The 22,506-nt window shown below is 47.0% G+C and overlaps 1 protein-coding gene across 4 annotated transcripts in view; it reads right to left on the bottom strand.

The window, feature by feature from the left end:
• Positions 1-22,000, bottom strand: part of PRDM11 (PR/SET domain 11) — a 54,094-nt gene extending 32,094 nt beyond the window's left edge. For 3 of the 4 annotated variants that reach the window (XM_063398373.1, XM_063398376.1, XM_063398378.1), the window contains exon 1: positions 21,242-21,381. The gene's annotated coding sequence lies outside the window, so the exon portion shown is untranslated. Of the gene's footprint in view, positions 1-21,241; positions 21,382-21,738 lie in introns of those variants that run through there. The other variant, XM_063398375.1, reaches the window with a different exon arrangement.
• Between the last annotated feature and the right edge of the window lie 506 nt (positions 22,001-22,506).

Below are 22,506 nucleotides of genomic sequence, written 5' to 3'. Positions count from 1 at the left end.
TCTGGACTCACTCCAACAGTGCATGTGTGACACGCTGAATCATCCCACCTATTTATCCCATGATTTGTTGCACAACTTCAGTTCATTTAACATGCCAGACTTACCAACAGTTTTACCTTTATCAAGTAAAACTCTATAGGAACACCAGAAAAATTACACTATGTTAGAAAGGAATGATTTAAAAAAACCTGTACAAACTATTACAATTAATACCCCCTTAAATCATGACCAATCTGATCCATATCAGCTCTTACATTATTTTACTGGAAGTGAACATCAGACTATGCGTAGCCTAGTTTAATTTGCCGAGTTAAAACTGAAATTGGCCCACTCATTTATGAGTAACACAACATTTTTTAAGTCACACTCATTATGCATGCTTTTTTTTTAAAATTATTTTTAAATTAGCATTTATGGCCCACAGAGTGCTGCTCAGCCAGGCCTTTTAAAATCCCTGGACACAAGTAAGCCAGAATAGCAAACTTTAAAAAGTACTGGTGTAATAGTTGCTATTTGCTAATTTCCCAAGCCACTGCTCCACAGAAGGTGGAGCATTACCACCTTCTAGCTTTTCTTCCAGGAAAGAAACATGTGACATTTCTCCAATTCCAGACCTCAGCAGATGAGTGTGCTTTTAGGACTCTTTTAGCTTCTGATGTATTCAAAGTGGTGTTAATTTTTTGTAATTTCACCGCTCATTAGTTTCTCTTTCTTGCCGTTTCTCCTCCTCCTTTAGCCTTCCACAGCTACAAGAGTCTAGTTCACATTCTGCAGTTTTCACTTCCTCCACTTCATTATTTTGGGGTTTTCTTGGCAGTTTTTATAATTGTGTTTGTTCTAGTACCTAAACATAAAGAGCCTCTGAAGATTTCAGACGATGTGGAGAAGCACCACGCTAGCATAAGCACAGCAGGCTCCTTACTTACTGCTGAGGGCCTTCCTAGGGGGCACTTGGCCTCAGCTGTGCATGTCCCTGTGCTCACCATTCAGCCCCCCCGATGTTCAGCAGGCACACAGCCTACTGCAGTGTCCTGGCAGCATGTCAGCAAGGCCAATCCCTCGGCGAGAGGGATGCTGTGAAGACCCAGGTGCTGTTTGCACACAACCTAAGTGCTTTGGACAGCAAAGGCAGCTGTGCACAGTGGTCCTCAGCAAACCCAGGACACCAGTGTGACTGCTACAAATCCCAAGAGGCATCCCTGGATCATCCTTGGGTTCACAGGCAGTGCCACATAACCTCTTCAGTTTTCTTTACCAAGTAGGCAAGGACCTGGCACATTTCTGCATGACACGTTAAGATCTCCAGCGGCTTTGCCATATTGCTCAAAATCAGGGAAGTAGAAAACACAAGAACATCTGAGCTGTTAATCTCTAATGCAGGAAAAAAAATCCAAATGGGGTTAAGCATGAACAAACCTGTGAATTCCTGTCCTCAAGTATGCAGCCTTTATCACTGCCCTTCATATAGTTATTAGTTAACAGTCACAGGCTCTTATCTGCATGGATCAGCCTCCAAAACAGAGCTTTAATTTTACATTTTACTGGCAGGTTTCCCAGACTGGGACATTCTTTCATGTGAAACAGCCATATAGGAATCCATCCCCTCCTCAGCACACAGCTCCTTCACTCAGTTTCTCACTGCTGGCCTTCTGGAGGTCATCCCCTCTTCTTTTAAGGCAGATCTTGCTTAGCTTGTACCACAGTTTGAACTGCAGGCCCATGGTGAAAAATGGACATGAGTTCGTATGCTTTTGCATATTATTACCAGAAATAGTAAGCCAGAACAGTCAGCTACTGACAAGCTGAGAACAGGGAATAAAGCACAGCATTCAAGGCTCTGAGCTCTGTCCCATACAGCCATGGAAGACCCAGGCTGACCATTCTCCTGGAGGTGAATGCTCTTACCAAGGTCCTTGGCCATGCCAACCACTTCAGGCCACTTCATGAAGCACCAGCTGGCTATGCAGCTCGTGCTCACAGCCAGTGCAGACTCTGAAAGAGCAAAGATACCACAAAGCAAGAGGGAAAACCAGCTTGATCAGAGGAGGACCACTGTCCAGACAGATAGAAGCCAAAGCTCCGCTGGGAAAATTGATTTTGCTTAGACAGTTGCCACAGCACTTTCCCCACAAAAGTACAACATTTTGGTGGGTGAGGCTGTCCTCCACCCAGGGGTGCAGCCAAGCAGTGTCCCAGCAAAAGCTGGTGGTGGCAGGGCGAGACCCCATGACCTGCTGCAAGGCCAGGGCTCTCCTCTGATGGCCAGAGAGCAAGGCTGAACGCAGCCAGCACGCCTGGCAACAAGCTGAAGCAGTCACAAATTCAAACTTAATTAGTGAAAATTATAGGTCATGCATGACGTAGGATTTGAGCAGCCATGGGCTGTGACCAGGACTTAACTCACTGTCAATTATCTCACTACACTGAGGGGCCATAAATTCACCAGAAGTATGAAATATTTTGTTTGAGTTTCAAAGTCTGAAAATTCTGAAGAAGGTCAAGACTACAAGAAAGATACCTGGAAACACCACCAGTTTTTCTGCAGCTTTCTGAAGAAGCTTGGAGAGCAAGCTTCAAAACCACAAGACTTAAACCAGCTTTACAGCAGGGAGGGATGAGAGTTTCCAGTGGTTTTAACTCGCCCAAGACTAGCAACTTACATGACAAACAGGACGGGGCACCACAACACCAAATTCCCACTGCCATCCTCACTGCAGACAATTTGGAAACAGGGAAATTCCAGTTTGCCAGCCTGGAACTCCTCAGTCTCAAATGGATGCGAGATGAGTTCACACTGTCATTCTTACATGGTTCATTGGCAAAACATGTTATCAAAACCCTTCGTGATCTGCTTCATGACAGACACGCTTCAAAGGGGGAAGAAGAGAGAAAACCTCTGAAATAACCTCTGAAATAACCCCTGAACCAGTCTTAAGTTTGTTTTATGATGGCTTCTAGTGAAGACTGAACATACTGATAACTTTACTAGCTCCGTCACAAAATTCTGTGCTGTGGTCTCAGAGCGTCTGCCCTTCACTGATCTCAGAGAGAGCAGGAAAAGGATCCATGTGCTGGTCCATGCACTGTCACGGAGCAGCACAGCCTGTGCAAAGCAGGTATCACTCAATGCAACTTCTCCATGTGAAGTGTTGAGTAAGGACTCAAACAAGCAGGATGCTGACAATGTAAAGCTCCCATGCAGCCTAACAGCCTCTGGAACAGCACAACATGCCACAGAACCAAGGCAGGTACTTACTGCAGCTGAAAGAATATGTAAGCAACCTGCATTTTTAAAATACATGCAAACTACTCGTTTTTGCTGTACTCAGCTCCCTGCATTGATCTCACAGAATCACAGTTTAAGGGTAGAAATGAGAATTAGGACAATCTGACTGACACCCTGTACAACCCACTCCTTTCCTTTTAGCCTACAAACAGGACAAAACTTCCATCTGAGACTAGCAAGAGGAAGAGAAGCCAACACTTCATGAGTTCAGTTGTTAAACCCCATCACAGACAAGTAATATGTGATTCTTTTCAGTTTTGGGCACCAGGCAGCAGTTCTTTCAAAGGGCCCTGAAATCTGATGGGAAAGGCTGAAATACCCAGCATGCTAGGACACTGCTTTGAGCAACTGGAAAGAATTGCTTCCCAGGTTAATGGCTGTAATAAACCTCACCATGTTTGGTCAGAACTGCCAGTTGCACTTCTTTGCCTTTGGCTTCAACATAAATATATACCTATGTTTATACAGTTAAAACAAACAGACACAAAACCCCAGTACTAAAACTGGATGTTATTTCACCATTTTTCTCCCTAAGGACAGAATAAGAGTACAACCAAGTACAACTGTAAGCCTTCTTCCTTGAGGCACCACTGAAAGGTGTTTGGATAGCAATAGTGATAAGCACTGAATAAAATCACATACATAGCAGAGTCCTGGATATGTACCCATGCAGTATCTTCTCAGCTTTCCAACAATTTGTATCATTCTTCTGTGTAACTCTTCCAATTTTCTCTATATTACTTCAAGATGCTGGCACTAGAAAGCCACGCTGATGTAAGACTGAATCTGAAGTAAATAAAAGGTTTACAGACACAAAATTACCTCCTCACCCTGATTCATTATCACCCTGTTTGTGTCCAAAATCATGGTTGTCTTTTCCAGCTAGGACCTGGCACAGAAAGCTCCCCAGAGCTGCCTGCCCATTCTGGCCCCCATGTTCTCACATGGGACTGCTCAGGACACAGCCTCCCTTCACAGATCACGTCCAGGACATGCCTTTCCACGTTCATAAATCTCCACTTGTCTGCGTGCAAATGATTCGGTTTCAATAACCTCATTTACCAAACAAACTGCATTACACCGTCCTGCCCCTATCAACAGCTACAATTCACCAAACATGTTTCATCTACACATTTTGCCAGTGATGAGTCATGTCTTCTTCTGCATCACTGAGTGAGTGTCAAGCAGAACCGGCTTCTCCCTTCCCCTTATCTGAAGAGAAGGGTCATCAAGTCTACATCTTTGAAAACACAGCCTCCACATATCATGTTGCAGAGACTCTTCTGTAAAAAGATCAAGCTCTAGCTTAAAATAGCTGGATTATTTGCTCCCCTCATCTAAGGTGGCAATGCCAGAACCATGAACTTTTGATGCTGAAAAGATATTTTCTGTTCATCTTGAAGTTAATCCTCAAACAGTTGATTTATTAGTGTGCTAGTACTGTCCTTTAGCTTAGAGGATCCTTCATCCTCCTTACTGTTTATAATGCCACTTCAGTATATTTATTGGATGCTGGTTCTCTATCAATCACTACCTTCACTTCCTGAGTGACATATATTTTATTGATAGTCTCTGTATTGTATTGGATATTAACTGGGCTCTCACACACTGAATTAGTTACCTTTTATATGTAAATATATATCACATCTAGAGAGAGATAAAGATCTCTCTTTAAACCAACAGCAAGCTCCTCAAAGAACAAAATCAGACTTTTTTAAGAAGTTCAAAACACTTTCCATGACACCAATTTTCAGGCATGAGTAATGTGAAAAATGCATATTGTGTGTGTGGCTCTACGCAGATATTTACTATATGTAATATGCTAGGTAGAAAAGTTATGCAATATTAACATTTTAAATAATATAGTAAATGTAGTTTTTAACATTGAATCTAAGTAAGAAGTGTGTGTAAGGTATTGTCCTTAGCTCAAGAGCAAAGAGAAGATAACCCAGAGGTTTCTACACAGAGAGAACAATTACAACAAGCCAGACTAAAAACCCCTCTTGGATGTTTCAGAGGGAAAGATACATATCTCCTCGAAACCACCCTGGTCAAGCCAGACCATGCATATCTCCTTGAATCCACAAAGCTATCTGGTTAAGCCAGACTCCAGGACGCCAGGGGTTTTGCAAAAGGCTCGTGGCAAACGGGCTTTTCTTAGATAAAGTATGCATATTCATTAAAGTTGGTCCTCAAAAATAGAGAGGCTTCTCTCTAACGGGGCCCTTCTCCTTCTCAGCCTTTGTCTGGGAGGGAGGGGGGACGGTAGACCCGGGCTACCTACTTTGCTCTTATTTGCCTCATTATTTGTCCTGTCTCTGAAAATTTTTTTAAACTTTTATTATTGTATTAATATTTTTGTAACCAATTTTTATTCTTTATTAAATTTTCATAAATTTCAAAAAGTGAGTTATTGGCATTTATCACAATTTGGTAGCAGAGGATGGTTAAAATACCCCACTGTGGGTGCTGTGAGAGGATTGAGACCAGGGAGACGCGTCCCGCCTGCATTAGGTGGCCTCGGCTCTGTTCCTCGCAGAGTACCCCGGAAAGGGGTAAGATCCAAGGACAAAAGGAGACAATAAGGCAAAGAGAAGGGAAAGAATTCCCTAAAAACCGCGGTAACCAGCTCCTAACATCAAAGTGTGCACGAAGAATAAAGACCCAAGGACAACGGAGTGGTAAGAATTGCTGGGATTGGGGGTGGCAGCGTTTGGCGGAACGGGGGCTGAAAGTGTGTGACTGAGAGGCGGGCTGGGGTAAAACCCGGACCTTCCAAGCGAGAGCGGAGTCCTCTATGCTGCGTTTTCGTTCTCCCGAGAGGGAAACGGCCAGTCCGAGGACGAAAGTGAATGGTATAAAGGAGTGAAAGAAACCCCCCCGGGAAGAAGTGTGTGAAAAGGGGACCCTAAAAGCTTTTGCTGGGTTGAGGAAAATTATTCCAAGAACACCCAGGTTATTTTAATAATCGGCTGGGTTGAAGAAATATTCCAAGAACACCCAGAATTTAGCTGGGTTGAGGAAAATTCTGAGAGCATCCAGGGTTGATAACCAGCTGGATTGGAGGAAGCAATTCCGAGACATCCAGGGTTATGTTAAATTCTGCAGAATCTATGAAATAAACCCAAGAGCACCTGGGGTTGGGAAGGGAGAACCCCCAACACTGCCAGATTGACGGTTTATGAAGGGCATTTTCTGGCCAGGTACTCTCAAAGAGTGTAAAAGTGTGTGGAAAGTAAAAGGTACCTTGTTGTTGTGATTATTTTGTTGTGTGTGAGATTAAGTGAAAAATAGAGTGGAGTGAATGTGGACGAATGAAAGTATAGAAAGTGTAGATTTTTATTTTATTTTAAGCTTTATTATAGTTCCTCAGAGAAGGTAAACTGTATTAAGAAATAGTGTGGGAGAAAGGAGAAAAGTAGTTTTTGTGGGGGTAAAAGGGAAGGTGAACAGAGACAGGGATGGGTAGAATAGAGAAAATTTTGAAAGAAAAGGGATAGAAGTCCAGTGGGGAGAAATCATCGACAGAGATACCACCCTAGGATCGTCCCCTGGGAGTTGCACTGCCGGCTCCGGTGTTGGTGCCTGTCTCAGTCCCAGTGCTTGCCCCAGGTTCTGGCTTGTCGCTTGTTTCTGCCCCAGTTTCCATCCCAGGCACGAGTCCGCTGTTCGCAGCGGCAGCCCAGCCGGTTTCTCCCCTCCCCCCCCATCGCTGTTCGCAGCGGCGGCTCAGTCGGTACCCGGCCCCCACCCCGGTCCCTCTCGCTATTTTCCCGCAATGGCTTTTTCAACCTCATTCCCAGTATTTGTTTGTTAGTTTGTTTTAGCAGCGCTGAGCGTTGCCGCGGCGAGTACAGTCGCCATGAGCCACGTGGGGGGTGACCGCGTGGTGGCTTAGCCGACCCTGGAAAAGCCCCCCAGCTGCAGCAGCGGCGGCAGGGCGGCCGGTTCCCCTCCCCTCCCCAGCCGCGGTGGTGAGTCCCCCTCCGCTTGCAGAGCGGGGGGGGGGGGCGGCTGGTTCCTTCACCCCTTCCTCCCAGCGGCGGCGGCGGGTTCCCCCTCACCCTCCTCCCGTTCGCGGCGGCGGCGGGGCAGCGGGCTCCCCCTCCCCCCTTCCCCCCTTCCCGGCGGCGGTTCCTCCGCTGTCGGCGTGTGGCGGGCTGGTCCGGTCCCTAGCTGCCTCAGTAGCGATTCCAGCTCCGGTGGTGCTGGGCGACTGCCGGAGGCAGCTGGAGCCGCCAGCATGGGCCATGCAGGAGAGCGCGGCCACATGGAGGAGACCGGAAATTGCTTCCCCTTCGGGAATTCCGGTGGCAGACCCCACCCATGCCCCGTCCTTGGAGGACCAAAAAGTCAGTGATCAGTCCTCCAAAGCTCCCCACTTCCTGTTGGGGAAGCCGTTCCCTTGGAAACCGCAGTCAATACAGATCTTCTCAGGAAGAAAGGGAGTGGGCAGAGAGGGACGGTGGCCGAGCGCTTCTCCTGCCGGGAGTAGGAGGACGAGCGAGGCTCTCGTCCCCGGTGGCGGTGGCGGAGAGGGGCGGCCGCCGCATTCCTGCACAGCCGTGCCATGGCAGAAGGGTGCCCGGTGGAGGCGGCGGCGCCGAGCCGCGCGTGGGACGCGCAGCTCCCTGCCCGCCCCTCCTCCAGCTCACTTATCAGCGCCCGCAGCTGCTCTTTTCCTTATGACCGAGTGACTCGGGTCTTAGAAGTTTTAAAGATTTTTTTTAGTGTTTCTCATGCGCTGGCCTTCAGTTTCTCTCAAATCAGTAGCCTGTAAACTCAGACAGCGTGCACACGTGTTCTGGGATGTTTTAGGAAAGACTTGTGGTTTTTTTTTGAGAGGAAAGGAGACAGTGTCTGAAGCTGTGCTTTTTTAAATGACTGCTGCTTGATGTGCTAACATTTTTCAAGCGTTTTTCACTTGATGAGAGAGAGCTTGGCCATGTGAAGTCAGTGTTTAGTGCTTTTTAAGTGTCTCTTCTACAATTGATGAATGGATGTAGAAGGAGGAAGAGTGAAGAAAGGGAAGTATTAGTGTTCACTGGATTATTTGCTTAGTCTATGTTATAAAATGAGATGTGTAGAAAATATTTTGGAAGGTGCAGACAGGAGGAAGAGTTGGAATTTGTGGAAAGTGCAATAGCAAGAAGAATTTGTGTGGTAGATATTTCAGGAAGGCATGGTGTAAGTAAAGATGCAGTGGAGTGGTGGGAGCAAGAAAAGAGTTTTGCCTGTCATCAGGGATGCGGTGATATAGAGAGATACCAGAATTTAGATAAGAGATGTTTTGTTAGTCCCAGGAACAAGGAGTAATTTGTTAAGACGAGAATTTCAAGTGAAATTAGGAATAGGAGTGGTTCCAAAAGATGAAATAATTTGGCAGACCAAGAAGCTAAGGTGCAGCAGAGAATGAAGCTAAAAGGGTCATGTTAATATTAACACCAAATAAGGAAAACTGAAAATTCCAGAATTTAGTGAAACAGAGGAAAAAGAATTGAAAGAGATAGGAGGTAAACCAGATGAATCAAAGAAATGGAAACTTCTTGATAGAAGGCAATTACTTAATAAAGTACTTACTAGAAAAATATTAAAAGACATGCATCAGAAAACTCACTGAGGTACCCAAGCTTTGTGTGATTATTTCTTAAAGAACTATGGGTGCATTGGGATTTATGGGGTAGCAAAAAGGGTAACTGAAAGATGTATAACTTGTCAAAAGATAAAATAAAAAGATAATGAAGAGAACTACACTGGAAGGTAAGGAATTAGCCCTTAGACCATTTCAAAGTATCCAAGTAGATTTTACAGAACTTCCTCAAGTTCAACGATGGAAATATATATTAGTAATAACAGACCATTTAACTCATTGGGTGGAAGCAGTTCCCACTGCCAAGGCTACTGCTAATGTGGTAAGTAAAACCCTTTTGAAAAAAAAAAAAAAATAAAAAAAATTAGTCCAAGATATAGAATGGTTAATAAGAAAGACTTGGGCAGAAGAACACATTTTATGCCAAAAAGTGTTACAACAATTAATTCAAAGCTTTGGGGACCCCAGGCCCAGCAGCTCTGGCTCTGTAAGAAAACCCTAGCAGAAGCGAATGAATGTCTTTGTCCCCAAGAGGGAAATCCCAGAAGCCCCAGGGTGTCCTTGGGGAAGTGTTCCTGAGTTCTGCTTCTGTTTATTATTAATGCTAAGGTTGGTGTTGTTTGTTAACCTGTGTATACACACCAGAAAGGAACTATTATTATAGTCCCATATCTTCACCTGAGAGCTCCCTAATTTTCAAAATTACAATAATTCAGAGGGAGAGAGTTGGAATTCTTCATTCCAAGGGTGGCTCCAGTCTTCCCTGGCAGACACCTGTCTTTCAGACAAAGACAGGACCATTTTTTTGTTATCATTTAGAACTTAGTTATAATATACTTATAACCGCATTTTAACATTGGGCAGCTTGTATTCCAAGATTTTGTTAAAACCTATGATCAATTTAATATGCTGCCATTTCTGTCGGCTATATGGTGCACACACAGATCGATTATGTTGTGCCAAAATATTATTCAAAGGAATTATAAATTGCACCATATCAAAACTGTTGTGATTAATATCTCTAACTCCAAAATGAGAAGGTCCTTTTCAGGTATTGCTGGCACTGAGGCTGCGATCTGGACCAGGGAACGAGGGTGGATCCATGCCAGCAGAATCAAAGGACCTGTGGAAAAGCCTAAGGAGTGGACAATATCATCGGAACCGGGTGATACGAAATTAACCCTAAAACGGGAATGAGAGGTGATGAACTGGGGAGATCCACATGATCCAGGAAACATACACAGGATCACACCAGACTGGGAAGCTAGACCGATTTTGCACCAGTGGTTTCAAATACCACCTGGGAAAACTTTGAGACACCTCTGGTACCCTCCCTGGGGAGGAATACTTCCACCACAGACAGGAGGATCGGGATTGTTTCGGACAGAAAACCCCTGTGTTTTTGCCTTAGCCTGTGATTTATATAAAGAGGAGGGGGAATTACAACCTCATACATTGCCAAGCCAAATACCCTGTTTGATTCCCCCAAATACTGGACATGCTGGTTGGTGTAAATGTAAGTGTTTGAGCTGTGGGAAAAATTGGTACTGTAATTCACACAAACGACGCTCTCGTTGCATGAAGTGTAGAGTGTCACCTGAGCCCCCTATCCAAGAAGAATTTGAAACAACTAAAATAATAACTTTGTTGTGTGGATGGGAATTATTAGTGCCTGTTGAACGAGAGGTGGCTGAGGAAAAGTGGGAGACCACGGTTAAGGAGTGTCAAGAACGATTTGCCTGGAAATTAGCTAAGAGAAAGTGACAATAGAGGAGAGGGCAAGACCAGATTGGCCTCTATAATCGCCACCGAGAAGATCACATACACCTGCTGTGGGCTGCAACCCCATAGGCATGGGAGGTGGGACTATAAGCCATACTGGACCTCTCCTGGTTCTGTCACTCATTTTCTGGCTCTTCCCTTTTGGGATGCCGACCAGGCCATGCTACAGGTGTTAACTAAAACTGTGTATGGAAAGACACCGAGGCTCCTTCTTTATTTCTCACACTCATATCAACAGTCACTGTTATAACCCTTCCAGATTAGGAAACTGCATGTACAATTGGAAAAGTATTGGATTGCAGAGAATTTAGGGGGAAGTGAATATGCAAAAGGGGAGAAATGGATGTGTTTCACCCACATTACTGAGAGTAAAGCAAATGTTTTGGTAAAAGAACAATTGATAGACAAAAAAAAAAAAAAAAAAAAAAAAATTAGGCCAACACCACCACCTAAACCTGTACCAATTTCACTTGACGGTTTGTATAAGAAATTGGAACAACAATTAGAGAAAGAAATAGATATTTCACGGATGGGTAAAAATCTGTTTGTAGAATTGGGAGAAAGAATAAGTAAGGAACTTAACGTAACCAATTGTTGGGTCTGTGGAGGGGCTTTGATGTTAGAAGAATGGCCATGGAAAGGCAGCAGCTTAGGCCCAATCGAGCTCCTTAAGTGGAACCAAACAAGTATAAGGGGGAGAAAATCGGCCAAGAGGATGGATTTTAAGTTCAGTAGTCATAGGGGAGGAATGTCTTTGGTGTGAAGGAAAAAAGTTCCTTCATGAAGTAGGAAAAACCCCTTGTAAAAGATACAAGGTTAGTAATAGAACCTCTGTATGGTGGATCCCAGAAGAACCTACCATGTACTGGACCCAGAAAAAAAGAAAAAAACGGAAATTGTGAAAATAATAATAAAATCAGGTTTTTTCAATGTAATGATACAGAAAAAAATCCTTATGTTGGCATCCCAGAGATTTCTAAATTTTGGGAGAATATGGATAAGCAAAAATTGGACTATGGGAAAGCTCCAGACGGTTTGTTCTGGATATGTGGGAAAAGGGCATATCCAAAACTTCCCTCTCAGTGGAAAGAGAGCTGTATTCTAAGAATCATACAGCCAGGAATTTTTCTTTTTTGCCTAGACCTGAAGGGGATCAGTTTATGAATATTTCCCCCTTGTTTGATCCCTTGTTTTATCAGATTAATTACTAGTGTAGTTCAAGGTATGCAATTAGTAACCTTGGATTAAAAGATGGATACAACAAAAACGGTACAAAAGATTATAGTATTAAGGAAACAAAACAGAGTAGAAGACCCCCTCCAGGAAGCTAGACTGATTTATGAAGAAAATGAACATAGAAGAGATGCAAGAGAGCAGTAAATATCCGCTCGAGCCAATTTTATTATAAAAAGAAAGAGGAGGGATTGTGAAAAATGCATATTGTGTGTGTGGCTCTACGCAGATATTTACTATATGTAATATGCTAGGTAGAAAAGTTATGCAATATTAACATTTTAAATAATATAGTAAATGTAGTTTTTAACATTGAATCTAAGTAAGAAGTGTGTGTAAGGTATTGTCCTTAGCTCAAGAGCAAAGAGAAGATAACCCAGAGGTTTCTACACAGAGAGAACAATTACAACAAGCCAGACTAAAAACCCCTCTTGGATGTTTCAGAGGGAAAGATACATATCTCCTCGAAACCACCCTGGTCAAGCCAGACCATGCATATCTCCTTGAATCCACAAAGCTATCTGGTTAAGCCAGACTCCAGGACGCCAGGGGTTTTGCAAAAGGCTCGTGGCAAACGGGCTTTTCTTAGATAAAGTATGCATATTCATTAAAGTTGGTCCTCAAAAATAGAGAGGCTTCTCTCTAACGGGGCCCTTCTCCTTCTCAGCCTTTGTCTGGGAGGGAGGGGGGACGGTAGACCCGGGCTACCTACTTTGCTCTTATTTGCCTCATTATTTGTCCTGTCTCTGAAAATTTTTTTAAACTTTTATTATTGTATTAATATTTTTGTAACCAATTTTTATTCTTTATTAAATTTTCATAAATTTCAAAAAGTGAGTTATTGGCATTTATCACAAGTAACTTTATATTTACCCAGGACTGGTGTCATACTACCCAACTTATATTTTCCTGGGCCATCCACTTGGCAATTTTCAAAACTGTCCCAACACAATCACTCATTCGGTCTCCTGCATTTGCTATGATCCACCAAGACTGATTAAAAGTGAGCAAGAGCAAGCTAGAGACCTCCTCTCATTTATCTCATGCTCACTGTATTTCAAGGGAATGTGCTTTTTTCCTTAGCACAGCTGGCAGAAAAACTGCTCACCAACAGGACCCCACGCTATGCATGCAACTCCCATGTGGGTCCCTGCATCCCACTCAACTTCTGGATAATGAACTTATCCTTCCCTTGCTGCTGGCCCAGCTGTCAGCCACAAAGGCAGTCAAGAGCACACAACCCACCAACAAAGGGAAGCAGAGATGTGAATTTACTGCCCAAATGACCTTTTACTCTCATTCATGGACAGACAAAAAAGCTGGAGAGAGGAAGTGCTTGGTAGGCACACGACAGGCTGGGCCACTGTCACTCTCTTGCTCTTCTGCTGTGTTGGGAGAGGGAAAAGACACTGGAGTGCCTTTAATGTTTTATAAAGCACATGCAGGAAATTCAGGATGCCCTGCCAGGTCCTGCCAGCATCACTGTGCACCTGGGACCCTGCCACCCAGCACTGAGCTCTGCCTGCCACCCCCACTGCCCACAGTGAGGTCACATGCACCCAGAAGACCCCTGCACCTGTGCAGGCTGGTCAGCTTAAAATTTTTTGTGGGTGAGCAACACCAGTGATTCATGTATTTCAACAATGATGGAGGTAAAAAGGGAAAGGGAAGGGAAGGCATGGGGGTGGGCAGGAAGCAAACCCCAGACATCAGTTTCTAAATAGCAGATGTGGCTATTCTGGCTAGCAAACTTCCACTTTAATTTCTAACCCACAGAGATGGGAAATGATTCATGAAAATCAACAGGATAAAATTAGCTAGAAGGCAAAGAGATAATTCATGCAAACCAACCGTCATGGGCTGAAGTGCCAGCACTACCAGCACTGCCTGGCATTTCAGCCTCCCGTGCCCTTCAGTCACTGGCACCTGGCCAGCAATCAGCTCTACATCTATTTCCTTAGTGTCAAAATTAGCCCCTCTGAAAGCACATCCATCTTCTAACAAGACAGCCTTTCACTCAACACTTTTAAAGAAGTTCCAGCTTTTCCTTTCTTTAAAAAAAGAGAGATTACCTGCAGCATGCCATCTTTTTCTTCCACTGGTGAATGTTTAGTGATGTCAGAAGACCAAATGGATGGATAGGCTTGCACACACATCTGTGAGACATGGCCAAGCTATGCACTAAAATCTGCCGCAGCAACTCAGAAAACTCAGTGCATTTTGCCAGAGCTCCCTTCTCCTGCACAAAACCAACAACACACACAACAGCAACAACCAAATGCTGGTCTGCCTTTACATACACCAGTGATTTTTTGTAAGACTCCTGCTAAATTCTGTCAGGAATCACAAAACACAATTTCATTCTTGATACAGTCACATGACAGAAAGTTTCTTGAGCAGACTGTATTACTTACAAATCACAATCAAAGCTCTTTATCCCAAAGGCTGATGAGAAACTTCCACTCCTCCAAGAGACCTCTGGACTTCCAGGAGGCACCTGATTATTGAACAATGCCCTGTTCCACCACCCAACTCAAAAGCTTCAGGAATCAAATGTAAAATTGTAAATCCTCTTGAGCACCAACACCTCTAGGCAGGCAGTTTTAGGTGCAGGGGAATCCCCATTCCATTGAGACCTATGAGTTCAGACATAAAATAAAGCCAAAATCCTGCTTTGGCACCATTTATCTATTTAGTGCCTGTTTCTGTGGAAGGATGTTACAGGACAGTTCCTCTATGCTTGTTACAGTGGTTTCACTCTACTTGGACTTCAGGACACGGCAGGCTGCTCCTTTCTTTTTACTTGTTCAGCAAAAAGGGGAAGAGTATATGGGAGAAAATGAGAAGGCAGGAGAAGATCTTACTTTCACTTGTTCCTAAAATTCTGACAAACTAGCTCAGTCCTTTAAAAGCACTAACAAACACAGCAGGCAAAATGAGAACACATCAACTGTTCCACAAAATGCAAAGAAGCAAAAGCAAGAGCAGTATTTATTTCTCCTCATTTGTACACTCCTGCAGGCCATTAGGAAGATAAGATCTCACAGCACAACAGACATTATTCAGAGCTGGTAAATCTGTCTACAGGTTAGGGACTCATGTTACACGGTTTGGATGAGTAGTGGTTGAGCATGGGTCACACCGACCCCCTTTTCCTTGGGGCAGGCAGCAGTCCAGATACTCCCAGTGTCAGATCTGCCAAGAAACCAGATATCCGTGTGCTGAATTCACCACCACCACAATTTGATCTGCACATTCCCTTCCATACACAGAGAGGGGTGTTCAGACCCTGTATATCCTACCACAGCTAGCTAGAAAAACATTTCCAGCAGGGGCCAAGCACTTCTGTTCTATACTTGCAACCTTTAGTGCATCTTCTACATAAAGGTACTGGGTTGCACAGAAATACCTGGTCCTTCACATGTGCAAGTCACTAAGGGACTACAAACATTCACCAACTATCCTAGAAGAATTCAAAAGCAACATCTCAACACCTGACCAGGAATGAGACCTGGTTAAAAAAACACCCAACCAATCACCAGTTAACTCCATTACAGGCAGAGCGGACACGTTAGCATCTGTCTCAGCACATCCAGTGCATCTGCTGTTCTGGAGGAAACACCTTGGCAACAGCAATGCAGCATCAGCTGGTGGGATTTTGCCCTCAGGGTCAGGCACCTCTACAACCACACAGCGATCCTTCACTACATTTTCAAGGAAAAAGTGACTTACAAACATACCATACATAATAATGTTGTCTGCACAGTCAGAAAGGGAAAATTAGTAATTTAAAAGCTTCTAGTCTTCAAAAGCTGATTGAACTAATCTGATCTAGGAAAAGATAAGCGGCAAGCCTAGGTGTGAAACATGACAACTACAGAACATATTTTATTGCTCAGAGAAGGACGCTCCTGTGTCATCAATACTGATTTTTCCTTCAGTCAGTTTCCAAGTGTTTTCATTAATTTCCTCTGAATTGATAAAAAGACTAGACTCTGCAAACTGCAGCGTATTTAGCATTCTCATCAGCATTTCCAAGCAAGGAGTCTCCAAGTCAGAGAAAGCAGCAGACCACATGAAGTACTCCAGCAGCATCAGAAGAAAAGGAATTTTAAAACCCAAACAACAGCAAATCTCCTGGATATACACAGACATGAGGAAGTCAAGGTTTATACAAATGAAAGGTGAAAGAGGAACATACTGGGTCAAACTTAGGACGTCTTTCAAGGAAGATACTGTGAACATTAGTTTTGAGTCTGCAGTTGAAGGACCACATTTAACTCCATCCAGCATATTATGATGCAGTTTATATGATACATTTTCAAAATAAAGCTCCATTGTACTAAAAAAGTAATGTACTGGAAAATATTTCATATTGATTATCAGCCTGCAAATGACTGATGGCCCTGACCAGTACCAGCTCCAATTAGCAGCCTTTGACACTGAGAGGGTGTTAGTGGGGGACAATTGGAGCTGTGTGCTCCGGACATGCTGATCCATAGCCAGGTGCCTGGAGCCAGTGCCCTGCAGCCCACAGAGATGACCTGGCTTGGGGACCAGCACAGGATGCTCAGTGCCTCAGCTCCCCACTGCACAGGGCAGGAGCACTGCTGGCACTCAGGAAAGCTAATTACAGCAACCCTAGAGCTGCCATGCAAGTTAATCCCCCACATCACCTCCCATGAACTTTTACCACTCTGTCCTTACACATCTCCCCACTACCCACAGCCAGGCTTCCATGGGCAGAAGCCAGCCCCAGCTGACAGCCGTACAGGCAGCAAGGTGAGTGCTGGGAGTGGCAGCCCCAGCAGGGCTTGATGCCAAGACTTTAGAACAGCAGTCCCTCCACTGGAACAAGTCACTACAGGAGAAGGAAAACTAGCCTTGCTGAAAAGCCAAAGCCTAAGGAAGAGAGGAGAAAGGGGGCAGAGAAAGGAAACCATTTGGCAGAGCATGCTCAAACTGGACAACTTGGCTTATGACAGACCCTTCTGATGGGCCCCTTACTGACGGCTGTCCATGAGCGAGGACTGCACTGAAACAGTTCTGCAGTATGCATTACTGATTGACTGCTGCAGGCTGCCAGTTTCTGCAGCTTAAACCTTAAATCATATCTCTAATGCTTTTACCTTCTGACTGCACAGGAATCGTTTTGAGCCTGAGTACTGCCACAGTACTGCCCTGCAGAGAGAAGCGCCCTTTCAGCAGCAGCTCTGAAGGATACAAGGGATCCTGCCCCCACAAACGGAGCAATGACCAACAAACACAACAGCAGAATTTTAAGTGTCAATATTTTTAATTGTTTGTCTGTCTCTACAGAAACACATGTTCTTGCACTTATGTGAAGAGCTCAGGACAGAAGTCGGAAAAATGCCTGTGCTAGTACCACCTTCAATTCTAGCTGAACTTCAAAGCCTACGTGCAGAGGACAGTGACCAGACTTCTAAAAAATCACATGGAAAATGTGATTCTAGTTGCCAAGTCAAAATCTTCTCCTTCATCTCTGCTTTTGTGCTCTCAATTCGCCCAGTCTCTTCTATCAGTATGGTCCTTCATGTGGTGGGCATTAAAAGAAAAATTTCTCCAGCACAGGATACTTGTGTTGCCCTCCTCACCAGGTTTCCTCTCCATCCAACTTGGCTGCCTCTACCTTTCAAAGATGCCACAGGACTGCTCTGTTTTCCATGGCTCTTTGGCCTCCTGTACCTGCAAAATTCTTCCCTTTCCAAAGCACTTTTCCCTAATCTTCTTTATGAAGATGCCATAAAGGTGACACAAACCTCTCACCTTGTCCTCTGCTTTTCTTAGGGTGGTTGGACTTGCTACTGGAATCCACTCGCACAGACAAGTTTAACTAGCAGGAATTCCTGAAAAGCCACATTTTACTATGTAGCTTTAGAAGAAACAGTTCTCTAGAGGCTTTATTTGAAACCACCTTTGGTAGCAGAGAAGAGGTCACAGGGAGAACAGAAAACCCTGTGAAATTAAAGCCTTCTTTACTCCACTACTGCAGAGGGGTCAGTGAAAGAGGAGGCACCAAAACTGTCTGCAGCTGCACAAGAGCTCTGGTCCAAGAGACTTTGCCCACTACAGGATAGCCTCAGGCAGGAGCGCTGCACAGACACGCTTACAATGAGAAACGCCACAAGCATGACAAGGGCTGAAACATGAGGCAGCAAAGCCAGCAGCAAAGGCAGCCCCCAGAGCAGGGCTGCACAGTTGCAGGCCAGCAGCAGTTCTGCCACTTGCTCAATGGCAGCGGATATTGCAGGTGCTGACCCCCCTTCAGCAGCTACACCTGTGGCTCAAGGAGCTCTCTGCCCCAGGTGAGAGCTGAGCTCAGCCCCGGGCTCAGGTGAGAGAACAGAGCAGACAACTCAGCACTGATGCACGAAGATACATCAAGCAAACCCTGATGCACACCCAGCCGACTCCAGATTTCTTAAAATGCCAGAAAGACGCAATGCAAACGCAATGGAAGAGTAGAAGTGATATTTGCCTGTTTTGGCTTTACTTAGGATACATGGATCTCAGATGCACATATTCTCAGTGCAGAGGAGGCATCAGAAGTTCCCACTCCACTGGAACAACAGTCATTACTTCTCACTGCTACCCAGCCTTGTATCTTCAGATCAAGTTTTAGCAGCTTATTTCTTCTTTCTAAAGATTCTCAAGTCACCCTACAGTTTTATTAATTGATTACAAAACAAAAAAAAAAACCCAAATAATTTTGTCTTTGGGACTACATTTAATTTCTCCATGCAAATTTTCACATCCATGTAAGACCACTGGATTGGTAGTAATGATTTTAAATATACTACACCAAAACGTCACAAATACTATGCAGCATTTTAAGAGCTCTGGAAATGGTTTAGCAGCCCCAATGGACAGGCCTTGCTAACAGCAACTTTAAGAATAAAGAGTTAGGTAAAAGCATATACTACTCTTGCATAAATGGACATGGGAAAAAAACTCCCAAACTTTAAACCCCACAACTACACTTGGGAATTAACCAGCATGAGAAAGAAGTTACGAAAAGGAAAAAGAATATTTAAAAAAACCCACAAAAGGATAAAGTGTACATGATACACTCTAGAAAAAGATCAAAGACCTCTCCTGCCTGAGCTTGCTGTATTTCTCATTAATATACACACTTTGCTTCCTGACTCTGAGTGGCAACTTCCACTCACCAAGATGCCTGTATTCCCCTGATTGCAAAGCCAGCCTGCTGCAGTGCAGGAGCCCTCCTGCTTCAGGCTCCTTGTGCAGTGCTCACAACCTTTACACCCCTCCTACCAATTTCAAGCAGTTCCATCACTTTGCAGCAAGGAATACGAGCAAGAAGCTGCCCCCATTCCACCCCAGTAAGATGGACCTTGCATCAGTTCATAAAAAATCAGGTTTCAAATAAGCCCTTGCTTTTGCCCTCATTATTTAAAATCAGGTGTTACCCCACACTAATCCTCCCCTTTACTTGCTAAAAAGTGCAAGTAATTGCTGCTATCAGTGACCAATACGGCTCACAATGAGAATCCCCCATAAACTGCACCAGAAAGCACCATGCTTCATGCACGGTCCACCAAGATGCTAGAGGAACAACAGGCCAGTATCCCAAAACCAGAGAGCTCCACACCAAAGCCAGCACTGAGTCAGGAGCCTCAGGACCTCCTTCATGCTCCACAAACAGCTGGAAGGGGCAGCAGCCTTTGACATGACTCCTGGGCAGGAGGGAACAATGACTTGCCCTGGTCCTGCTACTCCATGCTGCAGTGAGATTGGTCAATTCAGCATTGAGCCAAGAGCCAGGGCAAACTTTGGCATCTCCCACGGCTACCTCAAACCCTCCCTGGTGAGTGGTTCCAGCAGCCAACCCCTCCTTTGCAAACGCAGTCCCTGGCCACACCAACATTTGAACTCTCCGCAGGCTGAATGTATTTCAAGAGCTCCACGGCACTCAGCCCTGCGCTAAACTATTCCTTCTACAGCAGGAGCACCTTTGGTCCGAAAGCTCCCCCTGCAAGAAGCAAACACCCATCATCTCAATACTTTCCTTTCTGACTGCAGCTTGCACTTGGAAACAAAAGCACACCATTCCCATCAGGCATGTTTGTCTGTTGTGGGGTTTATACACAATTCATTAGAAAGTCAGGAGACTCATTTCCCTTTCCACTTTCTCTGCTTACAATCTTGGTCATTAGACAAACGGAAATTTAGGGGATGTGAAGGCCAACCCAGAGAGCGAGCTTGTACTCTGCCAGTCTCACAGGGAGTTAAACTTTGCTGGCAGGACCGGATCCAGGGGGCTGCTGATATTTCGTGCTCGGGCTCCTTTGCTGCTCAACAATCCACTGCACACACCTGCAGTGCTGGAAAACAATCCTATCTTACGGTTAGGCTAGTATTTTTTTAAGCTGGTTCTGCCAGTTCTCCTCCCACTAATGAGAGGCATTAATCACAAGAAAAAGAGGAAGCAACACTCAGCCAACAGTTTTGCCCACAGGCCCGCTTTTTTTTTCTTTTTTTGTCAGGGATCTGAAAGGGGACTCTCATGGCATCTTCCACTTCCCTCTGAAATATCAGTGATATAGGAGTATTTGCAAAGAACCTTGAGAGATTTTGTAACCACAAAAACAGAAACGCCCCAACACAACACAGAGGGAAGAAGGCCCAAGAACGTGCATCTGGAGTTTTTCTACACGAGTTCAGAGAGCATCCTGGCTGAGCGGCACAAGGGCAGTTCTGCCCTGGCACTGTGCACGGGGCGCGGGCAATGCCGCAGGCAGGCTGCCGTGTGTCCTGGCGGTGCCCGGGTGTCCCGGTACTGCCGTGTGCCCCAGCGGTGCCCGGGTGCCCCGGCGGTGCCCGGGTGCCCCGGTACTGCCTTGTGCCCCGCCGGTGCCCGGGTACTGCCGCGTGCCCCGGTAGTGCCCGGGTGTCCCGGGGGTGCCGGGTGTCCCGGGGGTGCCCGTGTGCCCCGGCGCCGCCCCGCCCCGCGTTCCAAAGTGCCGCGCTCCCGCCCGCCCCCGCCGCCCATTGGCCGCCGTTCCCGTCAGTCGCCGGCCCCGCTGGCGGCCGCGGGCGGGGCGGGGGGGCCGGGCGGGCGCAGCCGCGGCGCGGGCGGGAGCGGCGCGGCAGGAGCGGCGGGGACGGGCCGGGCCCCGCGCAGCCCGCCCCGAGGGGGGAAAGCGGGCCGGGCGGGGGGGCGATACCTGTGCCCGCGGGTCTTGGCCGCTGCCCCGCCCGCTGCGGGCACCCCTCGGCCGGATCTCCCCCCCGGGCTGGGACGGGTTCCCCCCCGCGCTCCGCAGCCATTTTCGTGGCCACCTTGGCTACCAGCGAGGCTGACTCACCTCGGCACTGCGGGCGCGGGGAGCCCGCCTCGGCGTCGGGGGCCCGCTCCGCCCGGGAGGGGCGGGGGGAGCCCGGCTGGCTGCGCCCTCCCACCCCGCCGGCCCCGCTCGCTAGTCCCAGGCGAGGACGGGTCCCGGGGCCGGGCCGGGCTCGGCGGAGGCGGCAGCGGCGGCTCCCTCCCTCCCGGCCGTGACCACCATCTTATTAGCACAGGAAATGACATGGAGAACGGAAGAGAGGGGCGTTCGGGGGCCGAGCCCGGGGACCCCCCGAACCGGGGGGAGGCGCCGCCGGCCCGCCCGGCCCGGCCCGGCCCGCCGAGGCTCTCCCGGGGCCGCGGCGTTCCCGCTTTCCTTCCAAATACCCGCGGTGGGAAAAGAGGAGGGGAAAAATAATAAAAAAACAAACCCCAAAAGCCGCATACAGCAAGGGAAAAAAAAATCAAAAAACAGACGCAGAAGAAGCCGAGCAAGCCCAAACCGCCCGCGGTTCCCACCTCCTGCTCCGGAGCCTGCGAGTTCCGCGCGGAGCCGCCGGCGATCAGCGCCCGCGGCCGGCCGGGGGCTCGGGGGGGCTCGGGAGCACCAAACCCGCCCGGACGGCCCGCGGGCACCGCGCGGGGGGAGCCGCCGGCCGAGGGGGCCCGTCCCGGCGGAGCCGCCGGGCTGCCCCCGGGCGCTGCCGCGGCCACCACCTGCCGCCGCCCGGCAGCCGCCGCGGCGCCCCGCGGAGCGGCACCCGGCCGCCCGCCCGCCCGCTCCGGGCCACGGCGGCCAGACGTGACCCCCGCCCGCCGCCGTGCCCCCGCGCTCCCCCGCCGGCCGGGGCCGCGGCCGGGGGCGGAGTTGCCCCGGGGCGGGCGCCTGTCCCCCCGGCAGCACCCCGCGGCTCTGCCCGCCCGCCGGGAACCGCATGCTCTTCCCCGGGAAAAGTGAATGAGAAGATGCGGTGTTTCCCCGGAGCTCGATCGTATTTCACATTACCTCTCCCCCAAAAAAGTAACCCACCCAACAGCAACAGTAACAACAAACCCTACCCTCGAGCTCGGTGCAGAAATTGCGGTCAACATGACGGATGACAAGAAGTAGGCACAATTTAATAAACAGAGGAAGCATGTCTCACCAATAAAACAAATTCTAAATAAAACCATCTGCAAGTATTAAATTTGAAACAATGCGAACTCTTCAGCTGCTTTGCCAAAAGAGGCACAACGGGGGGGGGGGGGGCTAAAGAGAGGAATGGATAAATAGCCATAATTTTCCAG

Source organism: Prinia subflava, chromosome 5, assembly GCF_021018805.1.
Source record: "Prinia subflava isolate CZ2003 ecotype Zambia chromosome 5, Cam_Psub_1.2, whole genome shotgun sequence".
NCBI lineage: Eukaryota > Metazoa > Chordata > Aves > Passeriformes > Cisticolidae > Prinia > Prinia subflava.
Note: the sequence above shows the minus strand (reverse complement) of the source record. Positions and strands in the feature narration are given on the sequence as shown.